This window comes from Myotis yumanensis, unplaced genomic scaffold, assembly GCF_028538775.1.
Source record: "Myotis yumanensis isolate MYYU_CA2020_CCGP unplaced genomic scaffold, mMyoYum1.0.hap1 SCAF_5, whole genome shotgun sequence".
Classification (NCBI taxonomy): Eukaryota; Metazoa; Chordata; class Mammalia; order Chiroptera; family Vespertilionidae; genus Myotis; species Myotis yumanensis.
This window is the reverse complement of record NW_027223756.1, coordinates 34,766,989-34,785,344: the sequence shown is the minus strand read 5'-3', so window position 1 is coordinate 34,785,344 and position 18,356 is coordinate 34,766,989. Positions and strand designations below refer to the sequence as shown.

At 44.6% G+C, this 18,356-nt stretch overlaps 1 pseudogene; it reads left to right on the top strand.

Annotated features, from left to right (window-relative positions):
* Positions 1-908: 908 nt before the first annotated feature.
* Positions 909-8,534, top strand: LOC139010118 (phosphatidylinositol 5-phosphate 4-kinase type-2 beta pseudogene; annotated as a pseudogene).
* The last annotated feature ends 9,822 nt before the right edge of the window (positions 8,535-18,356 follow it).

Here is an 18,356-nt window from a genome sequence, read left to right as displayed (position 1 = left end):
GCGAGGTGCGGAGGGCGGCGCCGGGCCTGGCCGGATCTACCGGTTCTGGGGTTCAGGTGAAGGGCTCAGGCCATCTGCGCCCCCAAAGCCCCCAGGCCGGCTTCCCGTGCTGAGTCCCGAGTCCGGGGCCCTCAACAGGTCCCGCCGAAAAGGCTGTCCGTGGCGACTGTCCGCGGGGGTGCTCGCCGCCTCGCTTCAACTTCTCCGGAAGCCGAGACAGCACCCCACTTTGTTTTCGTCATCTAAACATTTTCTGCCACTAAACCTGTTCAGAGTATCATTTTAAACCCTTTCCTTCACCTCAACATCCTGCCAGTCAGGGCAAACTATCATGTAATTGGGAGTCAGATAATAGTTATGGACCAGACGGACTTTTCAAAGGGTCTCGTGGAAGCCAGTGCAGTAATTGTCCAGAGATCCTACCTCTGGCGCATCATTTGGAAAACACTTGGTAATCTGCCTCTCACCTGTTTTCTTGCCATGAAGGAACCCTTGGAGCTGTTCTGTGTGTGTATGTGTGTGTTTAACTTTCTACTAATTTTGAAATATTTTAAAGATTGTTTTTAATAAAAGTCAAAGAGTTTTGTAATAAATTACTGTAAAGACTGTGCATATGAAAATGTTTCTATTAGCCCTAAAAGCTGGTAACTCGCCAGCATCTATAAGTACATATTTTTCCTTTCTAAATTATTTAGCTGACTACCTATTATTTCTTTTAAGCTTCACTCTTTTTATTTATATCTACATAGATTTCATCTATATATCTGTGTATAAAGAAATGTATTAATGCAGACTCAAAATAGAATCCTATATAATAAAAAGCTAATATGCAAATAGACTGAAAGGGAGAACAACCGAACAACCAATTGCTATGACATGCACTGACCACCAGGGGGCGTGTACAGAATATGGCGGACATGGGCAGCAGACGGCAGAGCACGGAATATGGCTGGTGTCAGCCGTGGCGGGATGGTGGAGCAGGTGAGCAGGGGCGCCAGACCAAAGCGGGGTGTCGGTTGCTGTCATCAGGGCGAACCTCTGGTGGTTACTGAAAATTCTTTGCTCCCATGTGCCACGGTCCCACCTGGCACTCAAACCTGTTGCCAGTGCTGGAGCCACCACTTGCACCTGCTGCTGGTGCCCAGCACCGGTCCCGATCGCTTGGCACCATCATCAGCAGGTGTGAGTGGGGCCAGCAAGGCTGCTGGCAGACAGGGGACCTGGGGCCACGGTGGAAGGGGCTGGGCGGGGGTATGGAGGATGGGCTGAGACCCGCTCCTGTGCCCACCACAGCCTCGCAGCCCACAGTTCCTTTCAAGGTGCACAAATTCGTGCACTGGGCCCATAGTCTATAATAATAAAAGCATAATATGCTAATTAGACCAGACAGCCAAATGACCTTCCAAATATCCTTCCGGATGACATTCTGGACGAAGCCGCAGCTGCGAGGGCCGAGCCCCTTGCACAATTTCATGCATCAGGCCTCTAGTCCTATATAATAAAAGGCTAATATGCAAATCGACTGAACGGCAGAATGACCAGCCCCTATGATGTGCACTGACCACCAGGGGGCAGATGTTCAATGCAGGAGCTGCCCCCTGGTGGTCAGTGCGCTCCCACAGGGGGAGCGCTGCTCAGTCAGAAGCCAAGCTCACGGCTGGCGAGCACAGCGGCGATGGCGGGAGCCTTTCCCACCTCTGTGGCAGCCCTAAGGATGTCCGACTGCCCAGGGGAGCAGGCCTAAGCCAGCAGTCGGACATCTCCCAAGGGCTCCTGGACTGTGAGAGGGCGCAGGCCGGGCTGAGGGAACCTCCAGCATATATGAATTTTGTGCACTGGGCCTCTAGTGAAAAAATAATTGCTGCTCCTATCCCTAACCTTGTTCAGCTGCCTGGCTGTCTATAGGCCTCACCCACTTCTTCCTCACTCATCCTCCCTTCTCCCCAAGATATATATAGCCTGGATTTTGAGCTGTGGATTTGAGAATTAGTTCTCCCATCTTCTCAAGCTAGGCCTTCTAGATCAATAAACCTTTCCTTGCTCTAAAGTCTGATCTATTGAATAGTGACCTTTCTTTTGGAGCATTGGGCACATAAACTTTGTGCCTGTGACATTGGAGAGTATATTAACGTCCTATTGCTGCTGTACCAAATTGTCACAAATTTAGGGGTTTAAGACAACACAAATTAATCATCTTTCAATTCTGTAAGTCAGAAGTCTAAGCAAGTCTTCCTGGGTAAAGATCAAGGTGTTGGCAAGGCTACTCCTTTCTGGAGGCACTAGGGAGAAATCCCTTTCCTTGCCTTTACCATCTTCTAGAGCAGTGGTTCTCAACCTTGGCTGCACATTAGAATCACCTGGGAATCTTTTTAAAATCCTGATTTCTGGGCCTCATCCTCCGGAAATTCTGTTTCTTTCTTACTAATGTTGTGGCCTCACTCCATAACAGAGAAACAGAATCTCCGGAGGATGAGGCCCAGAAATCAGGATTTTAAAAAGATTCCCAGGTGATTCTAATGTGCAGCCAAGGTTGAGAACCACTGTTCTAGAGACTGTCCACATGTCTAGGCTGTGCCACCATCTTCCATCTTCAAAGTCAGAAACAGCTGGTTGAGTCCCTCTTAAATCACATTACTATGACCTTCTATTCTGCCTCCCTCTTCTAATTCTGAGTACCCTAGTAATCATTGTGTGCCATTTTAGATAATCCAGAATAATCTCCCTATTTTAAGGTCAAATAAATTAACAACCTTAATTCTATCTGCCACTTTAATTCCCCTTTGCCATATACCAGTAACAGCATATTCAGAAGTTCCAAGGATTAGTACATGGACATCTTTGGGGGGCCATTATTCTGCTTAACACACAGCATAAGCAGTCATTTAAAGTTATCTACTAAAAAGTTGAGTTCAATGTTCATTTAAATGGGATTTTGAGAAATTCCTCAAATGAACAATAAAGCTATTTATAATTTTTCTCTTTGTGGTCAAAATGTTCCTGGAATAGTAGTTATGTCGAAGATGACAATGAATTAATAAAATTATGTTAATGTTGACTGAAGGAACCAAAATTCTGCCACCCTGAAGCTGCTTTGGGAATATATATATATTCACCTGAGGATATTTTTTCCATTTATTTTCAGAGAGCGTAGAAAGGAGGAGGAGAGACAGAGAGAAATATTATGTGAGAGAGACACATCGACTGCTTGTGATTGGTTGCCTCCTACATGCACCCCAACCAGGGCTGGGTACTGAGCCTACAATGGGCATATGTGCCCTTGACCAGAATCGAATCCAAGACCCTTCAGTCCAAGGGCTGACACTCTAACCAGTGAGCTACTGGAATATTAATTTTAAGCTGTTTATTAAGAAAACAGAGACTCAGAAAGAATCGTTAACCCTCCCCCTTTTCCCAAAAGATTCAGACAGAGACACTTGCTTCAGGAAGGAGATCTTAGGAGGCAGCCTTAGTCTAATTTGAATTAAGTGTGGTAAACAAGAGGCTTCCAGGCCTCTTGTTAGCTAGCTACCCCCGGGTCCCATTGTGTCTGAGTAGCCTAGCAAGGATTTTCCTGCCATGTGTGTTCCGTTCTTCCTCAACTACCTATAAATCAACATCCCCATTTCTGAAAACTACTACCACATTCTCTCCTTTCTCCTTTGTCCAAATTTGTCTTATATAATCAATGTTGCCTCACTAATTTTGGAATTTTCATGGAATTACGATGCCTATGTGAATTCCCCGTGCACATGTATTAAACTTTAATTTTCTCCTGTTAATCTCTGTTAATTTGGTTATTAGCCAGCCCAGCCAGAAGAATTTAGAAGGTGGGAGGTAAAGTATTAATATGTTCTTAGCTCCCATAATTGTAATCTGTGTGGATGTAGATGGTTTCAGTTGTTTCTCAGTGTCTCATCTTAGTCATTCTTCAGCCTGAGCTAGGGACCATTAACACTTGGGGCCATGATCAATCCAAATCTTCACTGTTATTAGAAGAGGGAAGCAGAATAGAAGGTCATAGGAATGTGATTTAAGAGGAAGGGAGAGAGAGAGAAAAAAAACTTCGATCTGTTGACTTCCACACATCCCCCACCAGAGATTGCACCCCCAACCTGGGTATGTGCCCTGACTGGCACCTTTTGTTGTATGGGACGGCACTTCAACCAACTGAGCCACACCAGCCAGTACAGGTTTTTCCATTCTTAATCCTAGTAGGGAACTCTGCAGAATAGATACTTTAGAGTAGGGGTGAGGAATATCCAGCCTGCGGGAAGTATAAGGCCCATGAAATCAGTTAGTCTGGCCCTGCCAAGGCATTGGGGTGAGTTAATGAAATGTTTGACCAAATACAGCAGGCCAAGTTTTAAGCTGATGATTTCGTTGGCCCTCAAATGATGTGATAAGTGTCCAATGGCCCTTGGCAGAAAAAAAGGTTCCCCACCCCTGCTTTAGAGATAAGAATCGTTATCCCTAGGTGAAAAGCAAGGGACTGGTGTATTTATGCAACTACTATGGTGAGAGGCCTGCTCCTGGGGATATTAACTCCTCAGCAGCTCCAGCCTGTTGCCTGTGAACAGAGCAGACTCCAGCAGCCAGAGAAGGTTCTCTGACAAATAAAATCAGGAACATCTGCATAGTTAAAAGTCAGGCTGATATTCCTGAAATGGTAGCAATGAGGGATATGAATGGGCACCAACAGTGTCAGCTTCAATGATAATTACTGTACACAACTGTACAATACTAACCACTTTAGATGTGTTATTTGAATCTTCTCACCTTTTGACCTTTTCCTCTCTGTCTTGTCCTCTTCCACCACGCTGCTGAGACCACTCACAGAGATCACCAAGTCCCATGCTACCAAATCCAAAAGCTGAATCTTTATTTCTACCCGAGTGGCATTTAACACAGTTGACCATTGTCTCTTGTTTGAAACACTTTCTTCTCTTTGTTTTGGAGATGCCACTCTCTTGGAGTTTCCCTCCTACCTCCCTGGCGGCTGCTTTTCAGTCTCAGTTGCAGGAGCTCCTTTATCTTTTCCTGACTTCTGTCCTTAGACTTGGTCTTCAGCTCTTTTCTCTTTTTCTCTCTGGGTTTGGCAAACTTTTGCTGTAAAGACCAAATAGTAAATATTTTAGATTTTGTAGGACAAGTGGCAAAATCAAAGATTTTTTGTAGGTACATAGTATTAAATTTTACCTTTTTTGCATAATTTTAAAATATATTTCTTTATTGATTTCAGAGAGGAAGAGAAAAGAGAGAGAGATAGAAACATCAATGATGAGAGAGAATCATTGATCGGCTGCCTCCTGCATACCCCCTACTGGGGATCAAGCCTGCAACCCAGGCATGTGCCCTTGGCCGAAATCAAACCTGGGACCCTTCTGTCCGCAGGCCGATGCTCTATCCACTGAGCCAAGCCGGCTAGGGCACATAATTTTTTTTTTTTTTTATGAAATCCAAAATATAGTAATTGAGTAAGTTTTATAATTCAAGTCCACTAACGAGAATAATAAATTTGTGTTTTTGGTGGGGAATGGGGACATTTCACTTAACTGGGATTCCACATTAGTGTTTCCCATCATCAAAAGTGACTTCAGCCCTGGATGGTGTGGCTCAGTTGATTGAACGTGGCCCTATGAATTGAAAGTTTGCCAGTTGGATTCCCAGTCAGGGCACATGCCCAAAGTTATGGGATCCATCCCCAGACAGGTGCATACCGGAGGCAAATCGATCAATCTTTCTCTCTCACTCCAATGTTTCTCTCTCCTTTCCCTTCCTCTCTCTCTAAAAAAAAAAAAAAAAAAAAAAAAAAATCAATAAAAACATTTTTAAAATATGTTTTTATTTGAGAGAGAGAGAGAGGAAGGGAAGAGAGACACAGAAACATCAATGAGAGAGAAACATCAATTGGCTGCCTCTTGCATGCCCCCTACTGGGGACCCAGCCCACAACCTGGGCATGTTGAACTGGTGACCTCCTGGTTCATGGGTCGATGCTCAACTATTGAGCCACACCAGCTGGGCAATAAAATCATTTAAAAATATATTTTTTTAAAAGTGATTTCAAATATTCCTCTGTTAATGCTGACCTATAATAAGACGTTATATATTCCACTTTTGAAAACATCTTTTCACACAGACAGGTACTGGGAAACACTGCTATCATTCCACTGGCATGTGATATTAATATTATTCATTGCAAAGAGGATGGGCGCAACCATGGCACAGTGAGGCAGTGGGGATGGGGATTGATCAGGGGAAGTCCTGGGCCTGTGTGTGGTCTCGGCCACCCCTCCTTTAGTCACTACTGCCACCACCCGGAGCACATCGTCCAACTGCACCAGCACCACGGTGGTGGCAGTGATGCTGCTCAGCTCCACCAAGACCAAGACCAAGGGGAAGCATGTGAGCCAGAAACTGAAGCTATTCTGGCCAGTGAACAGTTCCTCAGCATCCTGATGTGGGGGGTGATCTACACAATCAATGAGTTGAGCAATGTCCCTGTCCCTGTCCCTGTCATGCGAATGCCAAATTGTTAGTTATTAATAAAGGAAGGGAGCAAATGGAATCAGATTAAGTCTAATAAACTAGGGCACCGAATTGGACGTTACGCCTGATTCACTAGGAAGCCATAGCATTCACAGTCTCCCCAGGGAACAGCCACATCCTCTGTTGAGGGGACTTAACCCCCGAAGTGGGCAGGGAGAATCAGCTTTCCAATCCCCCGAGGGGGACAACCAGCCACTAGCCAGATGGAGGGATAAAACAGCAGGGGAAACTCCTTTGCTGGAAGGATGCGCAGTAGAAACCAAGATGGCACAGGGAGAGGTTAGCGCCTACAGTAGAAACCGGATGAAGAGGCAAGACTCTGAGGCATGCACAGTAGGAGCCAAAATGGCAACATAAAGGGGTGGAATCTAGCCTGGGAAAAGGATGAGGTTAGATAAGGGACACCAAACCCCAGAAGATCCAGAAAAGGGATTGGTCAGGGTGAGGGCCCAGTATAAACCCAGGAGATTAGGAAAGAGATTGGTTAGTTTGAAAGAAAGCCTGCTCTCTCCCAAGCCCGAGATAATATAATCAAAGCTAACAAAGGCCTGTCATCTGGGAAGCACATGTGTGTTTGCCTGTTCCTTTCCTTGCCCTCTCTCTCTCTGTGGCAGCTGCACAGCTCCAAGCATGGCTCCAAGCACGGGCCTGCATGTGGCAGTGCAGTGCCAGCTGGAACACAGCCAGAAGCAGAGCCTATGCTGGACTTGCGGAGCCCAGGGTGATAGCATTACAGTGCTGGATCCTGACCCTCCTGGTGGGCACCAGGCCCAGGACTTCTTCCTCAATGAGACGAAGCTAAACCACCTGGTCGTGGATGAGACAGTGGGCACCTGGGGGCAGTCCTTTGTTTTTACTCCAATAAATCTTACCACTACATCGCATCTTCCTTTGTGTCGATCCCTGAAATGCTTTTCTCATGACTGTGTGGAAGAGCTCTATTTCCATCGGCAACAAGATGACCTCAAAGCATACAGCAAGATCCAGGTGGACAATCATCTCTTCAAGAAGGAGAACCTTCCCAGGATCTTGAAGTTCAAGGAGTACTGTCCCATGTTGTTTCGAAATCTTCAGGAGAGCTTTGGGATTGACGATCAGGATTACCAGAATACAGTGATTGGCCCCTCTCAATAGTGACAGCCGGGGCCAACACGGCACACGTTTCCTCGCCACCTATGACCAGCACTTCGTCATTAAGACTGTGTTGAGGATGTGCCTGAGACACACATCTTAAGCACCACCCATTCATAGCGAGTGTCACGGCAACCCCCTTTTGCCATAGTTCTTGAGCACGTACTGCCTGACTATAGATGGTAGGGAAACCTACATGGTGGTCACTAGAAACATGTTCAGCCATCAGCTCACTATGCACTGCAAGTATGACCTCAAGGGTTCTACTGTTGCCAGAGAAGCGAGTGACAAGGAGAAGGGGTAAGAGCTTGCCAACATTTAAAGACAATGATTTCCTCAGTGAAGGGCAGAAGTGCAGATAGGAGAGGAGGGTAAAAAGAACTTCCTAGAAAAACTGAAATGGGACATAGAGTTTTTGGCTCAGCTAAAGATCATGGACTGTAGTTTGCTGCCGGGCATCCACAATGTGGACCAGGCAGAGCAGGAAAAGGTGGAGGTGGAGGAGCGGGTAGAGGATGAGGAGTGTGAGAATAATGGGATGAGCAGTGACCTGCTCTGTTTCTATGGCACACCTCCAGACAGCCCGGCAGCCTCCTCAGCTTCCCTCGGTTCTTTGGTCCTGGAGAATTTGATCCCTCTGTTGAAGTTTATGCCATGAAAAGCCATGAAAGTGCCCCCAAGAAGGAGGTCTATTTCGTGGCTGTCACTGATATATTCACACTATATGATGCTAAGAAGAAAGCTGCACATGCTGCCAAAACGCTGAAAAATGGGGGAGAGTCCGAGATCTAGACTGTGAATCCTGAGCAGTACTCCAAACACTTCAACAAGGTCATGTCCAACATCTTGAGGTAGAGCCAGAGAATGAGATCTGGGGACAGGGACAGGAAGAGGGAGAGGGTGTATTTCAGCTAGATGGGAGGAAAGGGAGCAGAGTGAGGGGTCAGGGAGGGCTTTAGCAGTGAGACTGCAGCCAGTGACACTGAAAGAGATTCTAGGGAGGGGAGGATGTGCTGTGTGTGTACCTGCTCTCCGGGTGTAGCCTCACCTCCCGCTCTCTTTGATTTATTTTTTCCCCATTTGACCCAGGTTTAAAGTGGTTTCCTTTTTGCTACCTTGCAATCTTTTAAAATACCTTGGAGGTAGAGGTGACTGTGGGTTTATTCGGGTTTTTCTGAAATTCTGTTGCTCCAGGTTTGATGATGTGTCATCACCCTCGTCACCTTTCCCATCCCTGTCCCGAGTTTCCTTCAATGTCAGGGGCACCCCATAGACTCAGCCAAGGGTCCTCTCAGAGCCAAGTGCTCTGGTGCCAGAGGAGAGGAGGTCAGACGACTCATCCCTCCTGGATTAACTTTTCAATTTTATGAAGTGTTGTGCACAGCTTCCTTTCCCTTTCCTCCTTGGATCCAAGTGATTCTTCCATCTAAATGCTCTCCTCCTGAAGGAACACTCCAAATCAACATCAGGCATTTTGGATCAGAATCAAATATCTCAGAGGGGAGTGAGTTCATCCTCATGAAGTGGTGAGGGGTGGGGGTTGCTGCTCGGCTCTCGGACAGCTGGTTTTCAGAGAACCCCGTGACCATCATTCACACCCCTGGGCGCTCTCAGCTACAGGAGTTCTGATGTCTTCTCTATAAAGCCTGCCTCCCACTCGGTCAAGATGAACCAGAAAGGACCCTTGTGTTTAAATGGTTTCCCCCCTTGCAGAAACCCCAGAGTGGATGAGTATCAAATGAGGGCTGTGCCCTCCATCCATTTACTTTCTTCTGACCTTCTCCCAGGCACCCCACCTGAAGGTGAGCTTTTAGTTGGGAGCAGATCTCCTGGCACCTGGGGTACTCCTTGCAGAGATTCTTCTTTGAACCCCAGGACGACCATGTAGGTCATCTGACGCCCTGTGCCTGTGGCTTGTCACCTAGACGTTATGACCAGTGGGGAGTGATACCTCCCACCTTGGAGTGTGGTGCCCCAGCCTGATCTTGGTTCTGGATCACTTGAGGATGTGACCCAGGAAATCCACTTTGGAGGCTTGATGTGGGATTGGACCAGGCCCCAGCCTCGGGGCTGTTTTTCCTAAAAGCCCACATCTAGGCTTTTAGCAGATCTGACACCCACAGGCTTCCTCAGCAGCGATCCTGCAGCTTCCTTCAGGATCTCCACCCACCTCTGAGTCTCGCTCTCCAGGCCTCGGAATTGAGCTGTGAGTCATTCTGTGATGACATCAGAGCAGTCTGGTCTGCTGGGAGAGAAAACAGACACCTCACCAGGAACTGGGGATTTGGGATGAGACATGATAAACCATGTACAAAATACAAAAACAAAAGTTTGTGGAAGTGTTTTGGATGAATGGATTAGTTTTCTATGGCTCCCTCCAAACCTGGCCAAGCTCAGCTTCTGAAGCAGGAACCAGCACATGAAGGAATGGAGGCAGCATTCTTGGACTCCTCTTCGGATGCTGGGACCCTTCTGGGAGAGGCAGATGGGTCACACAACTGCCCTGGTCCCAAGAAGGGGCCATAGGTAGCTCTGAACATCAGCAGGAAGACCACAGCTGAACAATTTGAAACCAAGTGGCTCATGGAGAAAAAAAGATTGACTTAGGAAGGGATTATATCAGCATAATGTTTGGACTTGATTTCCCTGCCTTCTTATCAAGTATGAAAATTTGAATCTGCTCATAGTCAGACCCAGCATCTCCCAAGCTTGGCAGGCTGTGTCCTCAAGCAGCCTCCACAGCCTCAGGCTCCCTGCATTTATTTGGTCTGCTGATCATGTTGCCATAGTGTGTATGAAACATGTAACATCAGTTAAAGATGAGCTACCAGGCATCTAACTTCTTTAACATTGAGTTTTCAATTTTTGTGCACTTTTGTGTGTGGGTGTGTATTGATTACAGTTTAAGAGATAGTATCCTGTTTTAAATACTCTTGTGTTTCTGACAGTGTTGTTGATTGGGTCAGAACATTTGAGCTGTGGATTGGTGAATTTTAGATTTTTAAAAAAATATTTTTATTGATTTCAGAGAGGAAGGGAAAGGGAGAGATAGAAATATCAATGATGAGAGAGATTCATTGATCGGCTGCCTCCTGCACACCCCCTACTGGGGATCAAGCCTGAAACCCGGACATGTGCCCTTGACCAGAACCCAACCCAGGATCCTTCAGTCCGTAGGCCAATGCTCTATCCATTGAGCCAAACCAGCTAGAGCTTAGTTTTTTGTTTTTTTTTAAGGTAATTCTCTCCTGCCCTAGCCGGTTTGGCTCAGTGGATAGAGCATAGGCCCACAGACTGAAAGGTCCCGAGTTTGATTCCAGTCAAGAGCAGGTACCTCTGTTGTAGGCTGGATCCGCACCACCCGCCCCCCTTGGGAGGGAGGCAATCAATTGGTGTCTCAAATCAATGGTTCTCTCTCTGTCTCTCCCCTTCCCTTCCACTCTCTCTAAAAAAATCAATGGAAAAATATCCTCGGGTGAAGATTAACAAACAATCAAACAAAAGAAGGTCATTCTCCTCCTGGCTGGTGTGGTTCAATTGGTTGGGCATCGTCCGGTGCTCCAAAGGATTCCTGGATTCCCAGTCGGGGCACGTGTCTGGGTTGCGGGCTTAATCCCCATTGGGGGACATAGAAGAGACAGCTGTCTCCCTCTTCCTTCCTCTCTCTAAAAATCTATTTTTTAAAAATCTTAAAAGTTCATTTCATATATATATATATATATATATATATATATATATATTTCAGAGAGAAAGGGGAAGAGAGAGAGAGAGAGAGAGATAAAAACATCAATGATGAGAGAGAATCACTGATTGGCTGCCTCCTGCACACCCCCTACCAGGGACTAAGCCTGAAACCGTGCCCTTGACTGGAATGGAACCTGGGACCCTTCAGTCTGCTGCGCTCTATCCACTGAGCCAAACTAGCTAGGGCTTAAAAGGTCATTTTCTGTGCTATTTTCAAAATCTTGGCTTTGGCCCTCTAATTCTTTTGTCATTCAAATGTTTGAAAGCTATTTATCTTGCTTTATACAAGTTTTCTTTTTATAATGATGAAGATATATTTGGTCTACAGTCTGAATGCGGAGAAAGTGAACTGATCTTAAGTTTTTGTCTGCCCCCTCCCACCCCCCCCACCCCCCACCCCCAGAATACCACATTCCCTTTCTGAGCAGTAGAAGGCAGCTGAGGGGAAGTAACTACCCTCAACCTTACTCTTTGGAGCCATGAAACCCAACAGCCTTATGTCATTCTAGAATAATTGTGGATGTCTCAAGAACAAAGGGCCCGGCCAGTGTGGCTCAATCTATGAACCAGGAGATCACAGTTCGATTCCTGGTCAGGGCACATGCCTGGGTTGTGGGCTCAATTCCCAGTGTGGGACATGCGGGAGACAGCCAGTCATTGATTCTCTCTCATCATTAATGTTTCTCTCTCTCGTTCCCTTCCTTTAGGAAATCAATGAAAATATATATTTTAAAAATAATAATCAAGAACAATGGCATAAGAATAGGACATGGCTGACTAGGTGAGGTCTAGAATGGGATAAGGGCAGGATTCATCTCCATCTACCAACTAACCAGTCACAGCTTCTCCCATTCCATCCCTTTTCTAAGTCTACAACTAAGAGACTATAGTCGCCCAGGTTTTCCAGCCAAGGCGGAGGGGTTGTCTGAAAACCCCACTGAGACCACTAGATGAAGGCCTCTGGTCCTTGTTCCTATTCATAGACCACTGAGTCTTATCCTTCTAGTCTGGGCGCCTCCCTGTGCCAGCAGTTCCAGGAGCACAGGCTGAAGCAGTGCTCCATCCTTCCTCATCATGCTCAGGGGTTTCTGGTCTGTGGCAGGTGCCACAAGTTGTCCCTGTGGTCATTAGTGGCAGTCTCTAAACTCCCACCACGGGCAGTTCTTCCAGCTTCCCTTGTTTCCCCTGTCTGTGTTTTAGGCCTTGAGCAGGTCCCCTGGTAGTACTCAGGGATTGGTACTGCAGACTCCTCCCTAGTGACTTTCCCTTCTTCACAGTCTGCAGGGCTGCCCTAGGGAGGTGGGCCAAAGACCCAGGACTTTTCTCAGTAGTCAGTCCTACCCCACAATTAACTTTTTACCAATTCAATTTGGGAGAGAGAGAAAGCCTCAGCACTCCCCAGCATTTGAGCTTCTCAAGTGTTAGGGGCTGGAAGTGTTTAAAACCTTAAGCTCTGGCCTTAGACCTGTGGCTCCAAGTCTAGGGACCTCACCCCTTTCTGGTAGACATGTGTGCAGGGGAAGTCCACTCTGAGCACAGGAATCAAAGGGAAAAGTTTAAATAACTGCCCTCAAATGTACCAGCCAGCTGCAGAGGGCAGTGACACGGCCCTCGCCTTCCTCTGAGATGTGCCACAGATTTAGAATGAGACTCAGCTTTCCCCTAGAGCAGTGGTTCTCAATCTGAGGGTCGCGACCCCTTTGGCGGTCAAATGACCCTTTCAAAGGAGTCGCCTAAGACCATCCTGCATATCAGATATTTACATTACGATTCATAACAGTAGCAACATTACAGTTATGAAGTAGCAATGAAAATAATTTTATGGTTGGGTCACAACATGAGGAACTGTATTTAAAGGGCCAGAAGGTTGAGAACCACTGCCCCAGAGGGTTGTGCCAAGACCCTTCAGAGGTTGGACAGGAATCTTCCACAGGAGCCCCTTCCCCTTGCTCAGAGCCATTGAGTGAGGAAGTAGGAACCTTTAGGGGAAGGCCTGGTGCTGCTTAGCCCACCCAGGCATCAGGTTAGATCATTGTAATAAAAAAAATGTGAATTAAGTATAGATTCAGTTTTGGGGGGAGCAGGATAAACTATCACCCCACCATATGTGTGTCTTCTCCATTACCCACCACAATTTCCATTTTTTAAATAGGAATTTCCAGCCCCCTGTGCTTGTCTGTTGTCTGCTGGGAAGTTCAAAACCCTGCTGCTGTCTTAAAATGCATGCATGTTAAGATGAATCTCCAACCCAAGGAAAATAAACTCAAAAAGCTTTGTGTAAAACAAAATTATTGCTTTAAAGAAATTTATACAATTTTATTAAATTATTCTCTTGATAATGTCTTAGAACATATTACATTGAGGATTAATCATCTCCAATTGAAGATGGAATGAGAGGTCCTCAGTTGTACAGTTAAATGGATTTTGAAATATGAAAAATTTTCTTTACATTTGAAGTCCAAAAAAACACTGTAGGCACTACTTGAGCTCAGAAAAGATACACATTGCAAGTTTGTGTTCTAATTGATGTTTTGCTTCTTCTTGTAATTTTTAACAGCACAGGAAGTATTTAAAGCAACTTAACGTTGTGATTCAAAAAAATTATTGTTGCTAAAATGACTTTACTGCAGTAAAAGTTTCACATATAAACAGCTTGCCTTGTAATTTTAGGTTGAACACATTAAGAAGCATTATTGAGTGTTCAGTAAAAGTTAATTTCCTAACCATTTAGTGTTCAACAGTGGTTGAGGGAAGTTCTCACTCATAAAAAGTCCGCCTTTCAACATTATTCATTACAGCAAAAAGGTGGAAGCAACCCAAGTGTCCATCAATGGATGAATGAATAAGCAAAATGTACTATATCCATACAACAGAATATTATATAACCACTAGTACCCTGGTGCATGGATTCGTGCACATTGAGAGGAAATTAATTAGAAGGTGGCCAACGGGGCGGGACTGGGTGAAACGGGCTGGACACACCCTGGAGCCAAGCTCCCTCAGTCCCTCCCTGGTCTGCTGCCCTAGGTGCAGCACCGTGGCTTGAAGGGAGTCTGTGGAGTGAGCGCAGTCCCTCTGACAGGTGGGGTCCCTAGGCCTGGCCTGCAGGAATAGGGCCAAAATTGGCTCTCTGGCATCCCCTGAGGGGTCCCGGATTGCGAGAGGGCGGTTCTCCGGTAATACATCCCGGAATTGGGCTCCTTCCTCTCTGGTTCGGGGTGCATCACTCGAGAACCACAGTTGCCAAGTCCCCGCAGCTTGGCAGCTCCTGCGTTGAGCATCTGGCCCCTGGTGGTCAGTGCCCATTATAGCTACTGGTTGGAACGTCTGCCCCCCTGATGGTCATTGCACGTCCTACCGGTCGGCCAGTCGGATCGTCACTTAGCCTTTTATATATATAGATAAAAGGAAGAAAATTTTGATACATTCTATATTATGGATGAAGCTTGGGGACATAATGCCAGTCACAAAAATACTGTACTGTATGATTCCACTTACATGAGTAGTCAAATGTTTCTAGGGGCTGAGGGAGGGGAGCAATTATTGTTTAATTGAGTATAGTGTTTGTTTGTTTTAAAGATTTTTTATTGATTTTTAGAGAGAGAGAAACATCCATGTGAGAGCAAAACATCAATCAACTGCCTCCTGCACGCCTCCATCAGGAATGGATCCTGAAAACTGGGCATGTGCCCTGACCAGGAATTGAATCAAAACCTTCTGGTGCATGGGACGATGCCCAACCAACTGAGCCACACTGGCCAGAGCTAGTGTTTCAGTTTTGCAAGATGAAACAAGATTTGGAAATGAATAGTGGTGATGGTGGTGATGGTTGCACAATAATGTGAATGTACTTAATACCAATAAACTATACACTTAAAAAAGTTAAGATGTTAAATTTTATGTTATATGTATTTTACCACAATTTTTAAAATATCCAGCTTAGTCTTAAGCTCAATCACAATGATACTTTACTATTTACTATAAGCCATCAAACTGCTGTCCAGGTTCATTTCTTTTTCTTTTTAAAAAAAATATATTTTATTGATTTTTTACAGAGAGGAAGGGAGAGGGATAGATAGTTAGAAACATCGATCAGCTGCCTCCTGTACATCCCCCACTGGGGATGTGCCCGCAACCCATGTACATGCCCTTGATGGGAATCGAACCTGGGACCCCTCAGTCTGCATGCCGACGCTCTATCCACTGAGCCAAACCGGTTAGGGACAGGCTCATTTCTTTAAAAAAAAAAAAAAAATTCCTGGCCCTGCCAGTGTGGCTCAGTTGTTGAGCATCAACCCCTGCACCAAGAGGTCGCTAATTCTATTCCCAGTCAGGGGCTTGCAGGAGGCAGCCAGTTGATGTTGATATTTCTCTCTCATCGCTGTTTCTATCTCTCTCCCCATCTCTCTTTCAAGTCAATAAAAACGGTTTTAAAAAAATTCCTGAAACTCATGATGGTTAAATCCAGAAGAGCAAATGAAGTTCACTGTTAACACTGTTGGTTCCATAACACATAATGAATTCAAATACTTGCCACAGACTTTTTAAAAAATATATTTTTATTGATTTCAGAGAGAAAGGGAGAGGGAGAGAGAGAGAGAGAGAGAGAGAGAAACATTAATGATGAGAGAGTATCATTGATTGGCTGCCTCCTGCACACCCCCTACTGGGCATCGAGCCCACAACCTGGGCGCGTGCCTTGACCAGGAATCAAACCTGGGACCCTTCTGCCGGCAGGCCGATGCTCTATTCACTGAGCCAAATCAGCCAGTGCTGCCACAGGCTTCAAACACCTTACATTCTCAAAAGCTCTGTAAGTCTCTCCAACTAAGCTTTTTCTGCTCTATACATATTGGTACCACCATCAAATGTAACACATCTTATCTGATTCAAATTCAGATTCTACTTAGTGTTTTCTCAAATTCTTTGAAAATATTCTTACATGTAGTTGTCCCACAAAGACTATGTTTAGAGGCTAATTCTTCAATCATTTCGGACTCAACCCTGATTCCTTGATAAATAACTGAATGGTATCAGTAACATCTATCCACTCAAGAGTCAAAGACATATAGATTAATGGAATAAAATTGAGAGTCCAGAAATAAATCCTTATATTTATGGTCGGTTGGCGGCTAACAAGGATTCCAAGACAATTCAATGGGAAAACAAGTCTTTTCAACCAATGGTGCTGGGACAACTGAATACCATAGGCAAAAGAATGAAGTTGGAATGCTACTGCACACCACATACAAAAAATTAACTCAAAATGAATCGAAGACCTGATTATAAGAGCTAAATGTATAAAACTCTTAAAATATCGGTAAGACCTAGATTAGGCAATGCTTTATTAAATATGACACCAAAAAATAAGCAACAACAAAAATAGAGTGGACTTCATAAAAATTAAAAGCTTTTGTGCTTCAGAGGAGACCATCAAGAGACTGAAAAGATGAAAGACAAATACCCGGGTTTTAAAAAATGGGCAGAGGATCTGAATAGACATTTCTCTAAAGAAGATATACAAATGGCCAGCCAATAAGCACACGAGAAGATGCTCAACATCATTAGCCATCAGAGAAATGCAAATCAAAATTCAAAACTACAAAGAGAGCCTGGCCTGCATGTCTCAGTGGTTGAGCGTCGACCTATGAACCAGGAGGTCAGGGTTCAATTCCTGGTCAGGGCACATGCCTGGGTTTCAGGTTCGATCCCCAGTAGGAGGCATGCAGGAGGTAGCTGATCAATAATTCTCTCTCATCATTGATGTTTCTATCCCTCTCCCCCTTCCCTTCCTATCGGAAATCAATAAAAATATATTTAAAAAAACAACAACAATGAAATACTGCTTCATACCCACTAGGGTGGCTAAAATAAAAATGACATAATTACAAGTGTTGATAAGATGTGAAGAAATTGGAACACATAGATTGTTGGTGGGATTGTAAAGTGGTACAGCTGCTTTGGAAAATGGTCTTGTAGTTCCTCAGAAGGTTAAACATAGTTACCATATAAATTAGAAATTCCATTCCTAGATATACACCCAAGAGAACTCAAAACATATGTCCACACAAAAACTTGTACAAAGGTGTTTATAGCAACATTATTCATCATAATAGCCAAAAGATGGAACACAACCCAACTATCCAACTAATAAATGGATAAACAATGTGGTATGTCCATATAATAGGATATTATTTGGCAATGAAAAAAATGAAATACTAATACATGCTACACTATACATTAACCTTGAAAACATTATGCTGAGTGGAAGAAGTGAGTCACAAAAGAAAATATAATATATGCTCCCATTTGTATGAAATGTTCACAGTACACAAATCTATAGAAATAGAAAGAGATTAGTGGTTACCTATGGCTGGGTGGTTGCAGGGGGAAATGGGTAATGATTGCTAACAGATGTAGGGTTTCTTCTGGAGGTGGTAAAAATGTTCTAAAATTGACTCTGGTAATGGTTGCACATGTGATTGTATGGCATGTTAATTATATCTCATGAAGCTATTTTAAAAAAAGAATTAAAGAAAACCAGTTGATATTACTTACCTTGTTTATTAATTGACTATTGATGTTGCTCTCTATGTCTTCAATTCTAACCAACTGTTTTCACAGAAAGGCTAATCATCTTAAACAAGTTAATTTTCTCTGGATATAATTCTTTGGCTGCTACAATCAAATATGATTTAATGAACTCGCCATCAGGCCCTGGCTGCTTAGCTCAGTTGGTTAAAGCATCATCCTGATACACCAAGATTACGGGGTCAATCCCAGGCAGGGCACATACAAGAATCAACCAATGAATGCATAAATAAGTGGGGAAGAGATAAATAAAATGCTTTTAAAAAATGAACTAGCCATTATTAAGTGGCTTTCCTTGCTTGGATAACAAAAGATTTACTCAGGCCCTAACCAGTTTGGCTC